The 23808-nt window shown below is 47.5% G+C and overlaps 1 protein-coding gene across 5 annotated transcripts in view; it reads left to right on the top strand.

The window, feature by feature from the left end:
- Positions 1-23808, top strand: part of LOC126921973 (uncharacterized) — a 229615-nt gene that overhangs the window by 60895 nt on the left and 144912 nt on the right. The gene's annotated exons all lie outside the window — the stretch shown is intronic.

Genomic DNA, 23808 nt, shown 5'->3' with positions numbered 1-23808 from the left:
AGGAACGGGAGTAAAGGGAAGGGTCTGAAGAGAGAGATGGAATTGATATCAAAGTTCAGGATTGCTATATTCTACTTCCCTTGTACCCGATGTGAAATCTATTTCGCCATAATTATACAATACTACGATAGCGTGTATATATCGTTTAATTTCTCGTAAGAAGCAGTCTTGAGTCGGTTTGACTCTCGAGTAAAGAATTAACACGAAAAATGCGAATTACGTGCATATGTATATACATATACGTAACACCGACTGTGTATCCGATAAAAGTAATGGCGGTATTCCATTGAGCGTAATTCCGACGGTAAATACTAGGTGGGAAGTCAACGATTGCGTGATAGTCGTGATATCTGCCACTAGACTTTCATCCTCTGTTCGATGTACACGAAAACGAGCGCGGGTAATGGATCCATTCGTGGCATGTAATTCGAGTGTTTCGCATTATCCACTGCAAACTCGTGTTCGTGTACATCAGCACGAACTGCATTCGGTGCAATGGGCCGCAACGTGCAACACAGCCTGCGCCAATGCATTGATCTTGAATCGGTAAACTGACTGGAACTGGTCATGAATTCCCATGATTCCGCGTCGATACGTTTTATCGTACGTAGAAATTGTTTTCGCTAGCTAACGACCGTCCGTCATGAAATTTCTGTGCTCGTAAGAAAAGCCATAGGGTGAATACCGAAGGGGGCTGATTTGCATGAAAATGTTCCGTTCATGATAGCTCTATGACTCGTATGTATAACGTATAAATGTGAAATTACAACCAACTATATTTTATGACCCAAAAAAAAAAAAAAAAAAGGAAAAGTTCCATAAAACTCGCTCACGTTTCTGTTATTGGATTATTTGATTTTTTAATTTACAACGAACCACTGTATGAAATTTGTTCACGATATTTCAAAAAATATCGATGGTCAATCTTAAAAACGTATAAAATTTCCATACGTTCTGATTGCATTCATATCGCGCAAATGAAGTCTATAATCGCAGTATAATTCGGAGTACATTTTTTCAAAACTGTAATTCCCCAACGTTCGATTCGATGTTTAGAAATTACATGGATGTCTAAGGGCTGGTAGCAATTACCCTGCGCAACTATAGTATGCCTTGTATGTATGTAATTGCTGCGGGAAGCGAGAAAGTGAATATGTCCGCAGACGTGTAACATTTAGAGATTACCTGTGTGGCCTTAATAATTGGCTGAAGGCATCTTATAACGCTACATATTACGTGTAATCGCTAAAACATTATTACTGGAAAGCGCTTAAAATATCAATTTCACTTAACCTTCTCGTATCGAAGATTGATTAAATTTAAAAATTACACTTATATATAATGTATACAAAGGTTAATGAAACATAATGAAACTCGAATTTACTTCCATTTGAGATCTAACGTGAAAAACCTAACGATAAAATGTTTTTGATTAGAAAAGACGGAGGAGCTTGGTGAAATCGAAGGGCATTAAAGTCAGACTAAAGCGAAGCGTGGAAAATTAATCCCTTGCGCAATTGCGCCGTAAAATGGGTGGAGATTGCGTTTGTCTGTCGTAAGGGGAAGGTGCAAATCCGCGTGGGAGATGCTCGCAGGTTCGGAATCGCGCAACCGTGCTTTCGCTCACGCACGCGAACATAACGCACCCCTGGTCTCGCGCCGTCGTGGAATTTGCATATTTATGACTGTTTATAATGTATAATTGACGGGAATCCGCATACCATCGGGCTAAAGCTACTGGGCTGAAGGCTACACTGCCTTCTGCGAGCCGCCAAATCAGATTACCGGCTTTGCATTTTGGCTCGACCTCGGTCACCACCACCACCGACCGCGACCTTTCCCCGTCTCTCACTTCCTCTTTCTCTTGCTCTCCCTTTCATCCAAAACTCGGTCTCGCGACTAACGCATTTTTCCCCTGAATATTCTTCGGCCCCTGTTTGCCAATTGGCGCGAAGGCCAAACCACCGCTGATTTCTTTCTTTCTTTTTGCAACTTGGTCGCCAGTTGAGGGTGCAATTAAAACCGACGCGGCGCGGCGCGTGCACGGAAGTGGTTAAGGTCTTGACAGAGCCAGGTCGCTTTTTCACCTGTCAAGTGCCTCATGGACAGACGTGAATTTTACAGCCACGCAATTATGCAAGAAGAGGAACCGCGCGATGCCCAGCTGCCACTCGCGACTCGTCAACGCGCGCGAGCACAGCCTTCATGCTCTTAAACATGATTATCGGGACGATGAATTATTCAGGAAGCTGTCGTATAATTGTTTGTTCTACCTCGTCGAGGCAAAAGACTCGTCGAAATCTTGGACGTTGCATCGTGTTAATTTATTTTCGACCTCGTGTTTCGTGAATGAAGATGTGGCTCTTTGTTGTTACGCTGGTCAATCTTGATAATGTCTGTCCAATCCGAAGGTGGACGCACCTTCGTACTGTACTCCAATCAGCTTATCCGGATAAAGCGTTGCGACAAGCGGCTCCGACAAATTCACGCGTGACGTTAGATCACCGTCCGACATCTCTTCTAACACAATTGCTCTTACCATTTCACGGTTTCCTGCGTTGCGGTTTAACTCTGGATTCTCTTTGACGTTTCTCGAGCGTTGCATTCTCCGTATTAGATCCTCGCGTGCCAGCAAAAAGCTTAATCCATCTGCAAAGGAATCTTTGTTTTTGCAAGTTCGTTTTCAGCTCCATTCGCAGCGCTCGAGAATCCGGATAAAGCTGGTATCGTTCTTCGCGTGGAGCTCGCGAACCAAGCTTTAAAATACACGCGATTTCGCCATTGCTGACGCGAATTTCGCGAGTAGGAATCAAAGTTGCTCGTCTTATTTCACACTTACCAAGCGAACTACAGTACAGAAGTACTACGTCTCCTTTCGCTCGAGGCGCACCACGTTCTTGATAAAAGGTCGCAGGCAGCTAATTTTCTCGTTAACGAGAACGACTGTTTCGTACGCGTGACGAACGAGCTTACGCGCCGTTCTCTTTGCAATTTCTGCACTACGACCGCTGTAAAGTAGCTTACATCGTGTCCGCGCTCGAAAACTTTAGCTACGTAACCTCTGACATCACCTACTTTGCTAAAGCGCTTTCTGGCCAACCAATTTCTGCTACCTCATCCTCTACCGCGTTTCGCGGTCTTTTACATTGCGCCACAGTTTGCTGGCAACCTGAAAAATTTGTGCACTCGTATCGCTTGCTCTGGCTTTTACAGCTAAGAGTGTGTATTTTCAAGCGAACGTGTTTCCAGCGATACTTTCAAATTTTCGCAACTACCTATCAAACACGGTGAATAGATTTTTAATAATTTATCGTTGCAAATTTGGTGTTTGAAATTTTGTCTACGAGGCTGAGATTAAATCCATCGCTTTGTAGGAATAAAATAAACGCTACGAGACAAGGATTGGTAGAACTACAACGGGTGCAAAATTGATAATCCAAATGCGTCAAGATGAAGAACGCCGAGTATTTCGCGCGACCCTCTCTATTCAAAGGTAGTAAAACGGATAATAAAATACAGAATGGCCAGAGATAGTATAGTGGTATAACAAATGGATGGTATAACAAATTTCCATGGCTAATGCCAGCACGCGCCCAAGAGTGTGTTAAAAGTGAGAGGTGTAAATTTCTACATCGAGAAACACGCATAAATGTAGAAGCATACAGAGAGGGGCGAATGAAATGGACGTGTACGTTATGCCGAGAACAAAACTTTTGACGGTCGAAATCGTTTAACAAACATTTCGCGATAATGGAATTTCATAGCCGATTCATCGTCAGTGCGTTGCAGCGGTGAATTTTTTTGTACTTTTGTTTCAATGAAAATTAATGGATAACGCGTACGATTCGACGATCCTGAAAATGAGCATAAATTTCACGACATTATACACGTAGCAACCGCCGCACGTTCCGCGGATGCAATTCACCGCATAGAATCGCGGCGTAAGCTTGTGCAATCGGAAAAACCGTGCGTTAAAGAGGAAACGCGTGCGGAATGGCAACGAAAAAGGGGAAACATGCGAATTGAATAGCTGGCCGAAGCCATGCGTGATATAACGTGGCGACGAGGTCCGAACGGGACACGACAAATGGCTCGCCATTTGCGAAATAACGCATCGATAAACCTGCTGGCAAAACGAACGTCAGAATCGTTTCCTCTAGCCGTTTCAGCTTCGCCTCGGCTTCGAATTCGCCGTCGGTTCATTTGAATAGGAGGGTGTGGTCACATCTTTCGAACAAGAAAATGCTCGGCATTTCGTATTCATCCATAAAGACCATGACTTCCCAATGAGAAGCGCTCTTTCCGGAAACGCTCTTGAACTTTCATCGATCGTCGACCCCATGCCATTATGTGAACGATTTCCTCGAGTTTTGCTTTCTGCCAATAACTCCAATGGACCACCGAAAATTTCCCCAACCTTTTCCGGTGACATAGTCCGAGCTCACGTCGAGAAGACCTTGCTTCTTCGCCCTTCTTCGCCCTTCTTTGTCCTTCTTCGCCATCTCCTCCGTCGCGGAAACGTTGAAATCTCAGAAAAATTTTCCAGCATAGCCCTCTTTGTTCCGAGAGGTCTTCGTCCAGCCAATGGAAATATTGGCCGCCAACCAAATTGCGTGGCTCTTCGTGTCGCATTCGGCAGAACGAAGGGAAGGAGTGGTACAGGGAATCGAAAGAGTGCTGCACGCTAGCGAATTTGAAAGAGAACGAGAGAGGAAGAGAGGGTGGCAACGGGCGAGAGAGTCAGGCTGCGATACGGTGAGAAGAAAGAGAAGGGTGAAGGTTGCACGAGGTAGACATGGGCGTGCCAGGCACTGTTTGGTCTCCAGAGAGAATAGAGAGGGTGCAAGAGGGTCTGGTTGCCGGAGAGTGACTGGATAGATCGGCGTCAAAGAGGGAGGCTGATGTATATGCATGCTACTCCTGGGTCAACGGGATGGCCCGAATTACCATAAACACGCTAGATAGTAGGCTAACTGCCGCTGTACCTCTTCATCCTTGCCCATTCTCCACCCTCTCTGGCCGTCTACCTCTTTCGATTCATCAAACTCCGTCGCGAATTTCTGCACTCTCATTGTTTGCTATCGGGACAAGTTCCGCGCTTTCATAGCCTAGCACGCTGTTTATCCCTTTTACGACACGTTGCCCTCCATTGCGTACACCTTTTTCATTATCTCGCTAACTTCTGACAACATTTCCATTTCAATTTTAGAAAAGTTTCCGTTACATTTACTGAGACAGCAGTCGCAGCATTTTAATGCTCGTGTTCGTCTCATCGTCGACTCGTACCTATAGAAAAGTTAAATATTTATAAACGTACAACTCGCGAAATTGTCAGGTTATTACAGCCTCCAAATTACAGACTTCGATTATATATTCTATCTGCCGAGTTTCACGATGATCCGACTTTCACACTGGCAGCCTCTATTTATCGACCTTTGCCGTAGCAGATTACAGGGATCTGTCTCCTTGGTGTTTCTCTCAGTATGCCGGGCAAAGGGCAAGGGCAGCCTTTAGCGTGCCATCAGCTTTATTCGTTCCACGGCCGCGTTTGATCGATTCTTCCGTTCGAAGTCTCAAACACCTAGTCCAAGTTGTTCTTTGAACCCTCCACTGACCTGTAATGGAAGAGAAGATCCGGTTCTTGGACCGTGGACTTTTTCATGTTTCGTGGCTGATATCGAATTTAATATTCGCGTCGTTTGCGTCGTCGCGTATTAAAGGCAGGATCAGGTGACAAACGTCAGAAATCGAAAAGCTGTTTTACACGTGGAAGAAGGAAACTCTGACGGACGAGAAAATTCTGTGAACGCAAATTCGAGCAAGTAGAGGATAAAACAACGTTCCAATGGACGCGTTGTTCGCGAAACGCTGGAACAAACTGAATTCACATTGGATCCGGCCGCAAAGTTTATTAGCAGAACCATCCGAAGTTGTCTGTTACTTTCACCTTGCAGTTGCACGTCGTTGCACGCACAAATCACCCGGCGCCACACTCGATCAGTTACTTTCCCACAGGAATCGCCGACCGAACGCTCACGAAACTGATAACACGATTTGAGACTACTCGGAACCGCAGAGAATTCGTTCGTTCTCCACTTGGCAACTCTGGTTCTCTACGAAACCAAGTTGCACGACGCGGTCACTTTTTTTTTATCCCTTTCCCCTTTACGATTTATTCGATCGAGTTCACGTAAATCTCGTCGACGAAAATGCCGAACGATATTATTAGCAATAATTCCGCGATATTATGGCGCCTCTTCGACAAAGCAATTAGCCCGAGGATCGATAAATGCTGTAACCGGCGCGATGCCAGTGACTCGTGTGTCATTCGAGCTTTTGCGAGCGGAAAAGATAGTCGCTTTGTAATTCGTATGGCCGTTGAACGCGTTTAATACAAAGAACGAAGCAAAGCGAAACCATTAAAAGGGTAGTTAAAATGGCAGAGCAAACTTGCCAAACGTTCATTATCTATTCACGAGTTGTTTCGATCCTACGTTGCCCAGTATTCGTTTCCCAGCTAAACCGATCGCGGCGTCGTATTAAAAACGCATTCAAGGTCCTTGGTGAATTCTTTTGTTTCGCGATTAACTAGTGACTAATTAAAGAGAGCGTAAGCGAGCAATCACCTTTGACTAGATCTTTTCCGCGTATCTCGAGAAAACGAAGAAGGAAGTTTCGCAAGGAAAAGTCCAAGGTCTCGACGGTGCTCTCGAATGTTAGTTCGACTCTTAGCGGAAAAGCGTGAGCAGCGAAGCGTGTAGAAAGCGTTTCAACGATGCCTGGCGTTCACCAGATTCTCGGCTGGGTCAGGAAGGGAACTCTAAGGAATGCAATTTTCCTCGGATGTACTTTGTGCTTTCCGTCGTTTCCACGATGAACTTTCTCGTCAAGGCCGATTACCAAGATACCGAGGCCACGATCGATATTGCGTTCGCGAAACGGCCACATTCTTGCACGGTCAATTTCGATGATCTATCGACCGGTCCTTGCCCTTAACAAATTTCATCCAGCTCCCTTATTTATTACCCGAATTCGCGGGCGAGAAGAACAGTTAAAAGAAGAACGATTCGCAACGTGAACAATCGGTCACGGTACACTTGTGCTTTAGTAGCCGTGAATAGTCTTCTAAGGGATTTCTCGCGAATGTTCGGAATTCAAAACGGCGAGAAATTTCACGTTCACGGACGTTTTCGACGGGTTCCCAGAAGGAATCGCGACTCCTTGAATTGAATATCAAAGTAACGCGCACGACAAAACGCGACGAATTTGGTATTATTTTTACCGAGAGATCAGGGTGTTTGCCGTCTCTTGCTTTCGCGCGAGAATTAGCGCGAAAGAAGATGCGCTGCCGAGATGAAGTTATTATTGGTAGAATTATTTTAGATTAAAATAAGGAAATAAAAGCTCGGCAGGTCTAGGTAGGGCGGAGAAACGAGAGGAGTAAGCTTGAAAGACAGGAAACTCGGAAAAGCAGACAACGAGGAGGCAGACAAAGAGTCTGAGACAGAGCCTACCCGGATAAAACCGCGGTCGCTTGCGAGTATCCCCCAGACGAGTACGACGAAGAACGAAAGACGAGAAAACGAAACGGCGTGCGACGGAAATCTGATATCCGCGGGGGTGGCAAGACTTTTTAAAGTTATTTAAATTAAATAGACTGTTGGGAAGGTGGAAAAGGCACGAGGGAGGGAGGAGAGAGGAAAAAAAAAGAAATGAGAGCAAGGAAACGTGGAGGGTGAGATAAGGGTTGATTGTAAAGAGGGTAAAGGTCGAGGCGAAGAGAGAAGAAACCCCGTCGGTATTGATAGCGACAACACCCCCGGATAAAATATAACGCGCGTCTCAGCGGAGGGAATTAAAAGGTGTTTCTGCCCCCTTTTAACGGCCTCGCCATCGTCCTCCGACTCGAATACGCAAAAAGCCAGACCCCTTCGAGGTCGATGCCGGAAGAGGGTGCTTCTTCCCATTGAACGCCGCTGTCTGCTATCTCGGTTCTCTGTTCAGTCTTCCAGGATGGAAGAGAACAACAGATAATAACTCCCTTTATACTTCTTAGCCGGTACATCCTTCGGAAACGCGAACACCCATCAACGTTCACAAAATTACGGTCTCTTTGGTCCTATTTCGATACTTGGCGAGTCGTGGCTTTGTTCGGTCCGTAGATACCATACTTCAACTGTATTAGAAGTCAGGATTGATTTTCGCGAGACCTTTGTATCTCGCCCTGCACGATCCGTCGTACGTCCCTCGTGCGACTAATCGATTTCACCGCGTCCATTACACGCCGCTGGTGTACAGACTTCGTTTCGTATGCCTGGGATTCTCGAGCCGCCGGCAGAGTTCGTAAACTGGTGTATGCTTAGCGATCCGAGTAACCTGATGGATCGATCATCCATTTCCACCCACTTCATCCCTCTGTCGGCGTAAATAGGATGGTATTAAGTTCCCAATAAAAGTGGGAGCGATTCGAGAACGGCGTAATTCAACGTAGATCTCGAGCTGCTCTCTAGAGGCTAGGCCTCGCCCCAATCCGTAGAGTTCCAGTTACACCAAAGTTTCGGCGGCAATAATGGACGCTGTCGGCCCGAAACTTCGAGTATTGTTTTATCGCTTTTAATACTCACCCTTCAGATAACGCAGAGCAGGTACCTATCGCCTCGTCCGACTTCCATTTCCACAGCCCTTTCCGCTCTTCGTCCTTGCCAACCTCGCTCTAACCCCTACCCTGTCTTTTTCTATGGCGGTGCTCCGCGATAAGTGATTTCGTATGCACGAAAGCGGCCCGAGGTTCCCTTAATTTTAACGCTCGTAAAACCCGGCCCGTGACTCACGATTGCTCCGACAAGCAGGCAATTTTTCGGACCGACTTCTTACACGTTACCCACTCGGCTTACCTGATGAGCAGTCGTTCGTGTACTAATTTTTCGCCAGACAATTTATTCCGTCTCTCCGGAGGTGTCGCGACTGTGTTCTAACAAAACTGATCGTTAAGACAATCAATGCGGGACGGAAGAGCAAAACAGTGACGCTTCCTCTGAACTGCTTCGAATTCGAGCGAACAAGTAATTAAAGTTGGCTTTCCTAATTAACGTTGCAGTATCCGCCGTCGTTTCTCCGTAGCATCGTTCCTAATTGCGCATTGCAGCACACGGCTCGATATGAGCAGCGGCCTGACGAGGATGGCAAGTGAGACGAAACGAGGACAATAAATCCAGGTGTAGCGATCAGCAGCGTGACGAGAACCAGTCGCTGTTATCGCAGATGCTAATCAAATAAGATCCACCGAAAGTGCCGAAGTACCATTGAAAATTGACCCCATTCCAGCGTAGCTGCTTTGTGTGTTGGTAATCGCCGATAGAAAAGCCCATCGAGTAGCGCTTCTCGATGGAATCTCGCGTTTGATCGCGGACGTAAAACAGTGGGAGGTGAATCCTCTCGTATTAATTGAAAAGCCGCGGTGGGGCGCAACAATGAAGGGACCGAACGCGGTCGGCGTTTCCGCATTACGCGGATAATATTTTGTCCGGAAGCGGCCGGGTGAACGTCACCGACGCCGCTGGCCGTTAATTTTCCCGAGTGTAGATCGAAAGGGCAAGTGCGAAACGTGTGTGTGGCCTAGAGGGCAAAGAGAATAGAAGAGGAGGAAGGACGAACGAGAGAAAGGGGTACAGGGGACCGGGGAAAGAGACGAGTCGGTAATTTATGGTAGAAGTTTTGATATACTGCGCATTTAGGGTAGAACTTTAAAATATTAAAATAGCTACGGCGATACGATAGAGGCTTGAACCGCGACGGGAGATTTATCATGCGCGGGAGATATCGTCGTGTATAAAGGTTGCGACACAACAGCAACACCCACCCCTCCGACTCTCGAACGCTGTCTCTGTTCCTCTAACAGTAGCCGACACCGCGACACTTCGCCGTACACTCACACCTACTACTACGTCTCCTCTATGCCCATGAATACATCGCTGGGTTTAGCTTGGTTCGAATGCGATTTCGCCCTCGTCGTGCCTCGTCGCGGAGATTCATACACCCGTGTTACCCGATTCATCGACCCTCCTGCTAGCGCGTGATATTTTAGAGCCAAGGGGGACCCCGAAGCACGCCCGTTCCTTGACCGATACCGCGATCTAGACGACCGATCTCCAACGAGAGACCTTCCGTTCATAAATTCACCAACCCGTGCCAAGATATACGCTTTATGAATATGCGTCGCCGTAGTTCCTCGATAAGGAAAGGTCCCGAAAACGACGTTATCACGGTGCACGTCGTTGCGTCCTCAATGGTATTCTTTGCGTGACGTTTCTCGTGTCGGAGGGCAAACACAATGACCCACTATCGAACCGTATCGGAATTACTCGTTCCAATGGAAAAGATTCCCGGCCGATTAGTTGTTGGAATGATATAGAAAAGTTGTTATATAGTTAGCAACATGTCGCGGTGAAAGAGTTCCTTTGAAGAAGAGAAGCCGTACACGACTCGATTACGGAGATTACGTAATCGATGATCATCGACGGTAAGTCATGAATCACGTGGCAAACGACGTGACCTACTGCCACGGTCTTAGTTATACGCGCAACCCTTGGTAGTGGATGGTACAAAAAAAAGCAGCACCCTCGAGGAACGTAACCCTACTTGGTGTAGGGTACGTGCGGGCTGAAAGTGCAAGCCAGAACGACGACACCGCGCAGCATGTGGGGCCGCATATGGCGCGTGGCTTGCCATTGTTAAAGGCGCGGCTTACCTAACTGACTTTACGGTTGACCGTAGTTCCAGGGAGAATCCAAGCTGTCCTCCTGGGGCCCATGTGTGCAAGGTGTCCTGCAACGATTCATCGATAACTATCGTTGGTCGCAACTCTCGTTACGTTTTTACCGCGTTCGTTCTACGCTGTCGGCAACGAGTTCGAAGAATGGATAAACGCGTTTGCTACTGAAATGCTTTCAATCGTTTCGCTGGAAGGGACGCTTTAAAAAGTCGGATAATTTTTCGTCGTTACGTAACGTTACTAGTATCTGGGTTATCGGAATAACTCTCCCCTCGGGGGACACGTACGAAACGAACGCGTCGAACGGTCTTGCGATTTCGTTAATTAAATCGATTCATTTACCCGTGAATTCGTTATTATGCAACAATCTTGCCTGCAGCCTCGCCGGGCCAATTCGTATAGAACGATCGTTACCCCAATTGTGTGGGGTGTTGGAACGTTGCAAGTCGGAGTTAAGAGAGAGTAGCTTCGCGAACAGTATTTACCAGCAAAGAAAATCGTGCTGCCGTTAGTTGCAGGGACGCGCGTCGGGAATTCCTCTTCGACTTAATTGCGTACCGTGCATCTCATCAGCGAGAAAGACGGTGGATCCAACTCGGGGCGCTTGGGAAACTGTAGCAGGAAATAAATTGCAGTTTTATCCAGCGATAGTTTTCATTTCTCGCGAATCACCGATCGCTCGGGCGAACAATGCGCAATTCGACGCGAAGCTTTTTAAAGTTATCTCCCCGATGGCGCGGAAGGCGACGCTGCCTGCCAGTTGGAAAGTATGAATACTAAGGGGTGTCTGTAATTCACGGGGAAGGACCAGCATAGCAATCAGCGATTCTCTCGAAAAGGAGGAGGAAACTAGGACGCGGGACATTTAAATTATGCATTCCTGCTGAAGAGGAGGAACTCGATAGCGGTGGGAGCGAGATGAGGTGAGGAATGGAAAGAGGCGGTGGTAGTTGGAGAATCGAGCACGCGGCAGCTAGAAATCGCGCTTGCATAACGGATAAGCCTGCGAATCGATATACGCGTCGCATTCCCTTTGCCTGAAACTCAACAGGCTCCGTGGAATCGCAGAAGCTCGAAGCAGGAACGCAGTCGAGTGCATCTTGTTGGTCGATTATCGGCTACGTAACCAGAGCGTATTTAACTCGTTACCGAATCCTCAAACCGCTGCGTGCTCCTCCGACGTACAAACAAGAGCGAGCGTTCACCAGGAATGACGAGAAGAGGGGCTCGAATAATCTCGAACGCTCCACTTCGTTCTTCGGTTATTCTGCGCGGCTGTTTCCGTTAATTAAGAGCAGTACGTAGCTTGGCCGCTCGCGCTCCGTTGCCTCGCAGTGCAATCGCGTCTCTCCTGTTTCCGCCGTTGGATAAATAGGTGTCCACTTTCAGGCATTAGGAATTCCTCGATGTCCCTTGTAATTTAATCGCTGATACGATACGATGCAGGATGGTTACTCGATGAACACACGAACCACGTTTACGAACCGACGTAAAAGGCGTTCGAGTAGAGGCAAAAACTTTAACACGATGGCGAAACGTCTATTTATCTACGACTGAAAATTCAACTTTCGTGTCGTGTATGCTCGAACTGTTCCTGTCTCTTGGCCTGGCCAGCTCTGTTTTGATGGTTAATGCACTTAACTTCCGGATAATCAAACGAACATTGTTTGCCGAGTTACGAAACGCCGTACCATGCGAAATAGAGTTAGAAGCCGCACACTGTGTGCAACCGCGCATATCCTTTGGGACACCGAGAACCGGTCCATCCGACAAGCTGTACGTCAAGTACATCACAGTCCGGACAACCGAGAGGCGGTGGGAGCTGCGGGAACCTGAGGATATTTGAAAAGCGTCCTAGGCGTCCCCCTTCTACGCCAAAGTTCCGACTTTCCTCCACCTCCTCGCGTCTTTTCTCTTCCGTTCGCTGTTTGTACTTTCGGCCGCTCGCTGGCTTTTCACCGACTGGCTTAACTCGCGTAAACCGAACGACGATAACTCGTTTAGAAAGGTCACTGTCACAGCGCACGCGTTACTCGCTGGTTTACGCGGCTTAATCGCTAGAGTTACGCTTGAAACCGCGTTGAGTGGTCGCTCGTAACTTACCGGAAGTTTGATGATACAATTTAGCGGTCGGATAAGTGGATTGTGGAGCGTTCCCTGTCGCTTCCTGGCGATTGGTTTCCTTTTGTATTGCAGAGATGCGTGACGTACGCGTGAAAATAAACGATATTTCATTTGGATCGAAAACTCGATGATCGTTCGAGCAAGAAAGAGGAACAATGAATGAGAGAGGGTGGGACAGGAAATATTTGCCAATATTATATAATGGGAAGATAGGAGGAGGAAGGAAAAAGGAAGTTAACGGGAGGAGGAAATGGAAAACGAGCTCGTTTATCGGTGTGAAAGGGAGCGCGGAATAGCGAGGACAGATTGAAACACACGGTGGCTTTATGGAAAGCAATGGGAAGGGTGTGTGTATCAAGCTGGTTATCGATAATCGAAATTATCCTGAATTATTATTAGTTTGTGAGTTGGAAGCGATGGTTCGATCTGTCCCTTCTACCGGATTCCATTAGATTACGCGATACTGTTTCATCTAGTCGGTCAGGAACGGTCGTCTATTAGCTAAAATCCATTTTAACCCAACGAAAAGCGAGCACGCATTCGCGCGCGCAGTGACGCGACCCAACTTACGAGCGAGTGGATTAACGGAGAAGTAGGTTGTCGGCGAAGTTTAGATTACGTCGAAGTTGGGCTCGAGCTACGTTAATTTGCGCCAAGCGACGATTACAATAACGTCGCTGATCTCTCGGGATTTCGGCCGGCAAGTTTCCGCGAAATATCGCGGGAGTACGAAATGTTGCGGTCCACGGCTGTTCGTAACTTGCGCGCTGTATGTCACTGACGCCTTTGCGAACTCAACGATTTCAGCTAGCTACCAGTTATCAGAAGTTGCCGCCTCGCCTCGATAACAATCTCGCTCTCTCGTCATTTACGAACCGAGTTCTCGATCGATGGAAATATTCCGCTCCCCGAAACATCCGTTCGTGCGGAATCGGTAACGCGAAACAAAGGAGGAATATAAAGCGGCGGAGCGTGGGTTGAAATTTTTGAAAAGCGTGTCTCGAAACGGTAATAACGGAGCGCGGGCCTGTTTTATATTCCTTCCCATTGTTCCCGAGCGAAAGATGCGTTCCGCACGCCATATCACGGCAAATACGTTCGGGCTCGTTCCGGCGGTGAACGGTATGGCCAATCCGACCGCGACCCTCGCCGGACGACAGTTTAATACGCATCAAATGGTCGAGATGCGCTGCATGGGGTAGTAGAATGAAAAAAAATAGGCGAAAGCATTCCCCTTGGTATATAAATCGCGATGGCGTGCAGGATGACGCGTACGTGCCGACTTTGCACGGAACGCGAGCCTCGATTGGCGTTTTGATTTGATCCCGAACGTGAATTGGGTTGAACTGGCTCGAGCTGGCGTATAACACGGGGACACGCGAACTCGTGGCGTCTCCGAGACGTTCGATGTCTTGGAAGGCGCCGCTGGCTCCGATCTAATGGAGACGTTTCCCAGTACGAGACTTGATTTACAATTCGATCGGACTTAGCAATAAGTTTCGTCAGCCGGTATTACCTGTCAGGTGTGTCAGCGGACCGATTGCCTCGACCGCTATTTTGTCGTACGATCGATCGTCCTAGCACCCCTAAACGAGCCGCTATACCTTCCCAGGTGGAGAACGGATGCCGTTGGCATCCAACAGGAACCCGATGCTTTTGCCACCGGCTAAACTTGTATCGATAATTCAGCGCCGGGAACTGTGTGGCTCGACTTTCACGTTAGCTTCCACTCAAGTTTCGCGAGGCTTGGAACAAGTACTTGTCGCGGTGGTTTGGACGGTATGGCCGACGGAAATTTACTTCGTTAGGAATTCGATTGGAACGTTCTTCGACGTTGAACACGACGACGACGCTTCGATAAGGCGCATCGTCGGTCGATAAATTTTTGACCATCTCGAGTCGGGTGACATACGTAGCCTATGCGATATACCGAGACAAGTTGGAGTATTAACGAGACATTCTGCTACCTTGGATAAGGTCTAGACCATATCCTGGCCATGCTTTCAAGCTCTTATCCTCTCAAAATTCTGTTAAGTCACCGATTAAAATGTTAGAAGGTACAAAGTTTGACAGCTAACCGACCTATTTTCACGATACTCCTATTAATTCATTTAATGATCATACGATGCAGCATGTGCAATGATTAAAGCACATTTATGATAGGATGAAATTGAACTAAAAAATTCCCAACGGAGCTGAGAACCGTTCCCGATGCAATTGACACTGCAATTACATAATTGTTAATACAATTGCGCGAGTGAAACAGTATTTATAAGCTCTCGTTACTGCGATTTGCGTTGAAAATTCTACGTGTTGGGTATTGATATTCTCTCTCAAACTCTCCAAGCCACGATACGATAAAAAACAAAATGTCCTCGTAGTTATCGTTTCCATTTTCGTGGCAATTTTCGATTTCCCCTTCGATCTGCAACGATTTCCGTCGATTAAAATGCACGCCAACACGTCCAGGACCACTGAACGGAAATACGATCAACCTGATGGATTAGGTCGCTACCCAATCCAGCTAAACTCATTCCGTTCGAAATTCAAGCGCTGAAAGGAAAATTAAAATCTCTCTGCTAATTTGATTATCGTTCGACGAAATGAACGTACGCGTCCATACCTCTATGCTCTTGGCCAGTGATTTGGCTACGAAAAACGTATCGTCGGAGTTACAAAATAATTACTCTATACGAGTTACGGATATACACGATGTAGTACAGCTCTGCGGCAATCAAGATGGAAGAGAAACGAGGAGGTCGAGAAACTCCTTTCGCAAAATTAATTCAGGATTAACATTGACCTCCCGAGTTTCGATCGGTGGTTACGGCCGTGGTGGTGTCAGTGGTCACCGGGATATCAACTATGAAGCAGACCGCGATACAGAAGCAGCTTGGTTACCGTGCACCGTGACCCCTGTCGTTGTACCGTGTCACGTGCACCTACCACACGTGGTTGGTGGCTTGTCAGTTCTGCGTTTGACAGCGTACACGTGCTAGCTTTTCTCGTGGATGTCTGTTAGCGTGAAGTACGATCACAGCGAACGCGAGAACTTTCAACGAACTCCTGACTCCTTCGAATAATCTAGTATCTCCGATTTACAAACGAATTGTTATGGAATTAAAGCGACGAAACTTGGATGTGCCGACGTTTAATTGGTGCCTGTTACACGGAGCACTGACAATTGCCGTAGCCGTGGAGATGTTCCAAAATAATGTCGGATTCTCCCAAGGGACGGTGAGACCTAAATGGCCGGTTTCGAAAGCAACGGAACAACGAAGACAAAGTCAGGATGTCCCGATGGTTACAAATTTTTCAAGAGAGCCACGCAACGAAAGAGAATGGGAATTTCGGTGCGGTGTCGCGGCCCTAGTGATAAATCCTGGTGAAAGATGACCCTCGGTGCTCCTGGGACGAGGATTTCCTGGCGCGCGAAACCGAGTCCTCGTGCTGTCTAGTCTGAGGGGTGATGGCGTGGGGGTGGTGTCGTGGGCCAGCAGGCGAGGCTTTTGACTCTCTGCCAAGAGTCAGACTCTCGCCCTCTGCTCTTCTGGCATCCTGGCATCGCACGCATCGGGATTAGCGACGTACAGGGCCAGACTACGTTAGGATTTATGAGTGAAACTCCGCTTGACCGCGGTAAATGGTAGGAGGTAAAGAGAATGAAAAGGAAGGATGAAGGAGAGACCATCGCGGATAGGGATCGTGGCTTCGCCGAGAGATGGAACCGGAGAACTCGTAAAATTTGGCATCTGGCACGGCTGCCTCTGCTTCTGCTTGCCTCTGTTCATTCCCAGCAATGTACCTACTTCTTTCGCTCCGGTAGGCTCGGAATAGATTCCCCTCGGAATGGGTTAGCTCTCGCATCCTCCGCTTTTACGATTGGGAATCGGGGTTCCGGTGTTCCACGCTGTCTGAAGTCAAGTGGTCCTGGACGAACGTCTTTATAGACTTTCTTCTTTACCTCTTCCTCTTTTCTCCCTTTTATTTCGTTTGTATTTGGTGGTCTAGGGGACCCTTCTCGAGTATCCATATACCAACCGATTCGAATTAACATGCACACTCGAATGTTTTTTCTGCTCGAGCCCTGCTCTCTTCGTTTTAGCTCTTCCGTTTTCTATGCTCGTAGGATTTTCGAAATAACCGGACTGCATAACGCTCCTCGACGATGTTTCGCGACGAACAACCTCTACCGAAAGATATCGGAGCTCTCGCGGAAAATTCTCACGGAACTCGTTTCTCTTGAATTTCACCCTTTGCTTCTGCCTCTTTTTCGCTTTCGAATGTTCTTCACGGTGTCGGCTTAAATCGAGCCGCGGCCACTTCCATTCTGTCTCGCGCGAACTCGATCCTTTGACTCTTCTTCTACTTCGATTTCTCTCTTTTCCCGCTGAAAGCGACTTAAAGACTGCGCTGGAATCCAGAGAGGCGTTCTCGAGAGTCTTTGCTTGTAAATCGTAGCGGCGCATAATAGACAAGCGGCTACAAGTCGAAGCACGGCTCGTTTCACGGCGCTCCGATCGTGTTCGAGTATTTGAACCGCTTGTTTTACCTCGAAAGGCATATTACGATCTTCCGATACTCCGGTAATACGTGGCTAGTAACTTGTCGTACGAAGCAACAGAGGTCGGAGGTCCAAACGTTCGATCGCCCGATCCAGGCAGATTATTCCGCAACGTGACTGATTACTCGCCGATCGATCGATTTATCCAGCCACCGCGATTCGTTCGACTGAATTTTATCTTCCGCGTTTACGATATTCCTGGCCTCCAAGAGCGCTTCGATGTTCGTTAATGTCAGGCAAATTCCGGCAGTCGTATCTGGTTGCAACGTTGAAAAACGAGACGTTCGCGTTGCCACTGTGCAGTAGGGATAATTCGTTTAAAACGCCTTAACGAAGTGACTGCAACTATTAATACCAGTTTCAATCATCGACATTTGTATCGGCCATCTGTAAATAAAATCTTATCGTTGAGAAGATGACGACATTAATTGAAGATAAATTTTAGAAGCGTGGAATTATTCGCGACATCCGAATCGCAACCGTCGATCTTCGTCCCGGAGCTAAATTTAATTTCGCTGTCTCGAGGATCGTCGATCAGGGGATAATTTAACGCGTTTGAAGAGTCGTGGGCGGGGAGGTCGTTCGGTAAGATCGATGGCTCAGCGATGGACCGTCGGAGAGAGGATTCTAGAAAGCGTGCAGGCCACGCTTATAACTTTGAAGTGTAAGATACACGCACGAAAGCGTATTTACCCTCGTCACCGTGTACAAACATTCGCATATAATTGTACGTCGCGCGACTCTGTCTTTCGCACGTATAAAGTGCGCGTTTACCTAGGTTTACGTTCGCGCGAATGTTCACTTACGCGCTAAGTGGCGAGACACGAGCATTCATGCCAATTAAATCCATTACGTGTGAATTCAGTGAACCATAAGTTACTCCATTTTCCTTCCATTTACGGAGAAACTCTGTTGCCGCTTCTTAGAAACGAGCAAGCATGGTCCCAACGCTGTAACAAAGTAAAGAAGCCATTCGCTTCGATCGTATCTTAGCCAGCGATTCAAAATAGAATTACGAAGTTCGTTCGTTCTGGTATTAAGGAAGCAATGAAACCATCGATTCGAGATGTTTCGAGATCATGCCGAAGCGTTACGTTTTACATCGGCCCCAATTGGTCGTTCATTTACGACGGCGAACGACCAAAGGGCGTCTACTCCCGAGGAACGTAAACCACTTTATCGCGATCCTATGTATTTTCGCGAGCACTGCGAGATATCGCGTTTTAATCGAGTCTCCTAAATCTCGGAGGAGGAATCATAAAACAGTTACGTCGCCATTAACCTCCGCGAATTTAAGGAAATTATCTTCGTTTAACGTGCATCTAACTGCGCTCATCACGATGGAAGCGATGTGAATATCCTCCTCTCCCTTATTTATCCGGCCAAACCAATATATAACCTGTTTCCCGAAGCTTCGCCCCGTTCCATGAGCCTTTGACACCAGGATCCAGCTTAAACGGTTGTAGCGACGGTTGATCGCGAGCCAAATACTTTCATCCGGCCGGCGTCGTGCAAACATTGACGTTAATTACATCGAACAGCACGGTATCTTGGCGAAGATCGATGCATTAAGCGCAAGTTTATCCATCGTCGCGTGATGCGAAAAAAGAGAGCACGGGGAACGTTCGTCTCTCGTGTTGGCGAGAGATCGGAGGGAAAGCGGAAGATGCGGAAACATCGGCACGGGACGTAGGTAGCTCCGTAACCCGAGCACGGCTTCCTGGGAAATGGTCCGTGAGCCTTCCTCATGTATATCCCAGCGTGCACATACTCGCGAGCTCACCGACCACGTACAAGTCTCCACGGAGCGTCTTATAGCTCGTGTATCTTGCGTCGAGACTTGCCACATCGTCGACCGTGCAAACTGCACACACTGGCGTAGACGTTCACCGAACACCACCCTGGAGTAGTACGCGGTTACACTCGCTGGTCTACTCTCTGCACTGTCTGTAAGCATACGGCTGTAGGCGTGCATAGCAATACACGAAGAAATATCAAGGGACACGGCGTATTTATTCGATATGGAGTTATCGATGACTCCCGCCACCGGGGGATGGCTATCCCGGTTTCGTTGGATTCGGTATCCTTGGAATATCTTATAGACAGCGAATAAAGGGATTGGAAGCTGGAAGTTTAATATTCTGACGAGTGATTGTGGCTCGGTATAGTGAGAGAACGAAGAACGGTTCCTTAACAATTCCGAGAGTCGGAAGCTCGGAAAGGGCAGACGAAAGGGTGAATTCCGTAATTTTGGAAGTCGGCGAGCCAAGAAGGTGGCGAACTGCTTGAGAAAGTTACAGTGGAAGAATCAAGTTGCTGGAGTGGCCGGCACAAAGGTATGCGCCGGCTCCTCGGCGGTCTGACGATGAGGTCCTCTCGATTCGAGGAGCAATTCTCGTGAAAGGGAAGAAGCTTAAGTAACGTCTAACTATAGTAAACGTTTCCGATGTGTTCTATGGTTATAGCTGGGTCTCGGTCACGCCAACAGCGATTATTAATTACACCAGACGGTGGCCAACGACCAGCTGACCCGGATTACGTACATCGTGGCGAAATTACTTTGGACGTAATATATTATATACGGAGATATTCGGAGTCTCAACTGGAGGCAAATGGCGGTGTAAATATAGCAGGACGTAACGTTTATAAATCGTCGCAGTTTGGTCGTACCAACACGTTATCCGTTTCTCGTAAATTCATCAAGTCGAAACTTCTTCAAGACTTCGTCGAGTCGTTGAATATCGATAGTCGAATTAATTAATAAAAATCGTACTATACGCGAATGTTTCGATATTCCAGTAAGATTTCGTGCGGGCCGAGGTAGCCGGCTGTGCCGAGGCATCTCGGCTGGTGCATGCGGTCACAATGTGCGACACAATATGCGTTATATTCTCCTGCTGGGACCGGGGTTTATTTGCACGCTGGCCTTGTTAGTTTTTCTGATCTGTTTTCTCGCGTACGGTCAGTCATTTCCGTCACCGAGGGCCAAACTGAAGACGGAGCCAGTGTTCTGCACGTGTACACGTACGCGGAACGTGTTTCTCGGTGTACGTGAATCATCGTACCATTCTCTGGCTCTTCCATTCTCGCCCCCTCTCTCTCTCTCTCTCTCTCTCTCTCTCATTGCCGATGTATGCAAATCCTGTCTGCGAACTTGCTAAGTGCATGCGCAAGTGTATTAGGAAGACGATAAATTGTAGATCGAGTCAAGGAAGTGTTACGGAACTACGGGAAGTTCCGCGAAATTGAGTCAACCCTGGTATTCCGAATTTTACCGATAATCGTCGTGGCGTCGATATCTTTGAGTACTTATCTATGTTGCGCCCTTCCTTGATAGCCGTTTGAATGGAAGAACGCGCCGTTTCAATGAAACGCGAACGACCGCGACACAATTCGGAAGACACGCGAAATCAATCGCTTCGTTAAAAAGCTAACGACGACTGCGAGCTCGATATCGTTCCGCTAGACAAGTACCCTAGGCCGTAGAACGCATTGTGTCAGAAGAACGGCTCGTAAATAGGACGAACGAGGTTGACAAAAATCTCGAGATAGAGCCACGAAAAACGGCCATCCACTTCCATCGATTCCTCTATCATCGGCCAAGTACGAACGCTTTAACTTCTTCCTTTCGCGCCATTGTGCACGACGCTCTTTAAAAGTATTTTACCGTCGTTCTACTATTGTCGTCTCGTACATACGTGCCACAGAACCCGTGTGTGCATGCCAGATATAACGGCCTGTCGCGTGTAAGTGCTATGTGCATGGAAGTCGCGCAACCGATTGAAACTTGCCGACTTTTCTCATCGGGTGGACGTTCAAACAGAAGCGAGCTTATCGTGGATATCGCAGAGAAAGTTTCGAACAGAGCCAGCTTTTCATCGTACACCCTATCGAGCATCGTGTTATCGCGATATCGACAGCCAGCGCTTTAAATTCCCGAAACGATGAACACCGGTTGCGATGGATCGACGTTTGCTCTGTAACACATCCGTTTTCCTTCTCGATGACCCGATCCGTTTTCGAACTCAACGAACGTTTCACCAGGGGATTCTCGGGCAAACGTTTTTTCACGTTTTGCCTACAGATTCGCTTGACAAGTGGGAGAAAGAAACGAGATAAAGCCAGAAGAGCGTCGGTAATTTACGTAAAGATGAACGTTTCAGTTAAAGCATATCACAAAGAGTGAGTGTGTGTGAGAGAGAGAGAGAGAGAGAGAAACTGGGGGTCGAGGAAAGTAATTTGCGGAGGTTAGTAGGAAATCCGATTTACATTTAATGCGAGACGAAAATCCCGCGGACTCGAAACCAACGGACAATTAATGCGTTCCGCAGGTACGCGGAGGGAAAAGGATCGTTAAAGCGTGAAGCTTTCGCCCTCGAGAGAGCAAGAGGTACGCAACAGTAAATTTGCATCCATTTCGAAATACATGTCGGTCTGTCGGTTCGAAAGGGACGAATGGGGGAGAGGAAAGGGTGTCGGTGGATAGCGCGCGAAACCTCCCGCCTTTTAAGGGGAGACTACTCGGGGAATTGAGTAGAAAAGAGGGAGCGCTTAATCGGCTTTAATTGCAAACATCGCGGCGTTTCAGATTCCCGCGAGCATTTCACGGTTTTGAATCGTTGCGCCACGCTCTAGCTAACCCTCGTGTCTCCTTCCTCTTTTTTTCATGCTGCTGTTTTATTCGTTCGACAGCCGCGATCCGAGCGACGTCTACCTGCCGCGCCATTCTTTTTCCTCCCGATTTTTCTTTCTTTTCGTTTTCCAACAGACGAACAGGCAGACGAATTGTCGCGCGATGTTTAAACTCATCCGCGATTCGTATTAATTTATTCGTACGTCAAGGGACACACGGGGATGAAATTTAATCAGAAGAGCATCGACCGACACGGCTATCGAAGAAAAAGGCTGCTTGGATTACGCGGAAATCAAAAATTCATCGTGGCACGCGTGTACGAGCGCTCGTGCATCGACGAGAGCTTTACGAAATATCTTATAAATAATTATTTTAACGTACTGCTGCTTGTTACAGCTGCAAATTTCACGTAGCGATAAAATGGAGAAAAAATCTCCACGAAAATCTCGTGCACCGTGGAACTGGAACCGAGAAAGTTTCATTAACGTTGAAACGTAGTTTACGAGTGCCTAAGCACGACCGAAATGTGCTCGTGATAAAACACTTTTATTCGATTCGAACCTTTTAGCCTAAATCTCCAACGTTCGGCGATCGAATTGGGGAATAGAGTTTGTAAGAAGAATACATTCGTACGTAGCAACGCGTAAACCAGTGAAAAAACCTGGAAATCCCTTCGAATCGAGACTCGACATAGACAGGAAGATGGGAAAGAAATTCTGTATTTTGCATGACAGAGAACCGAGACGGGAGGTCAAATTCGTCAGCGAAAACGCGAGTAGGAGAATTTTCTTGGACGAATAACGCAACGAACGTTTGTCTCGATTTAGTCTACTTATACGAGATACTGTAAAACGTGAATCGAACCACGTGTGGTGCCAAGAAAGCGGTAGGATGATGCGAGCGAAGAAGAAACGGGAAGAAGAATAAGGGTGGAAGAACAGAACAGCATTCCACCTCTGCCCCTCCTGGGGGAAATCACATGCTTCCAGGTTTTATGAGTACTCCCACTTTGTTGGCGACCCACGGGAAAGCCTCTCCCCTATCTTACCCGAAACCCCACTTCCCCCCTAACAACTCGTACACCGCCTTGCTTCTTCCCCGCGTTTTTCTTCCATCTACCGTTTTCCCCGTACCGTCTCTGTCTTCTCTCTATACGTTCTGGTGTTTGCGTTCTTTCTTCCTTCGCACTCGCTCGTCTCTCGCGGGAGTACGAATGCTTGATCCTTTGTCTTGCCGGATTATGTCGGCGATACGCTTCGATGTTTAAGACGATCCTTCTTCTGGCCCTCGCGAAGCAAGGGGGTTCTCGTAACCGCGACAACGTAAAGCCCGATCTTTAGGACTACTCCCCTAGGTGAGCGACTCTCGGTGTCATCAAAGCGGCGTGGTTTTATGCGAGAACCTCGAAACGATTCACTCTGTATCAGAGGCTTACGAGTAGAACGCTCGGCAGCTTTTACGTTCTCCTGCAGGCAAGAAGTTGAAGCGATGTTGAAATTAAAAATTCTTCCGACCCCGTACGGTATTAATAATTTCCAAGACGTAAGAACGCCGCGTTACCAGCAAGGATCTCGCTGTAGATTCTTCGTCCGACTTTTAAAGAATATCGTCTGTGCAACTAAAGCTAAATACACGTTTGCCAGCGGCTTTATAAAGCAATAACGCGACAGGTTAACTGGAGACGGTGATTAACGTTGCGATTAATCAGCTCGTTCG

This window comes from Bombus affinis, chromosome 11, assembly GCF_024516045.1.
Source record: "Bombus affinis isolate iyBomAffi1 chromosome 11, iyBomAffi1.2, whole genome shotgun sequence".
In the NCBI taxonomy this organism is placed as follows: domain Eukaryota; kingdom Metazoa; phylum Arthropoda; class Insecta; order Hymenoptera; family Apidae; genus Bombus; species Bombus affinis.
Note: the sequence above shows the minus strand (reverse complement) of the source record. Positions and strands in the feature narration are given on the sequence as shown.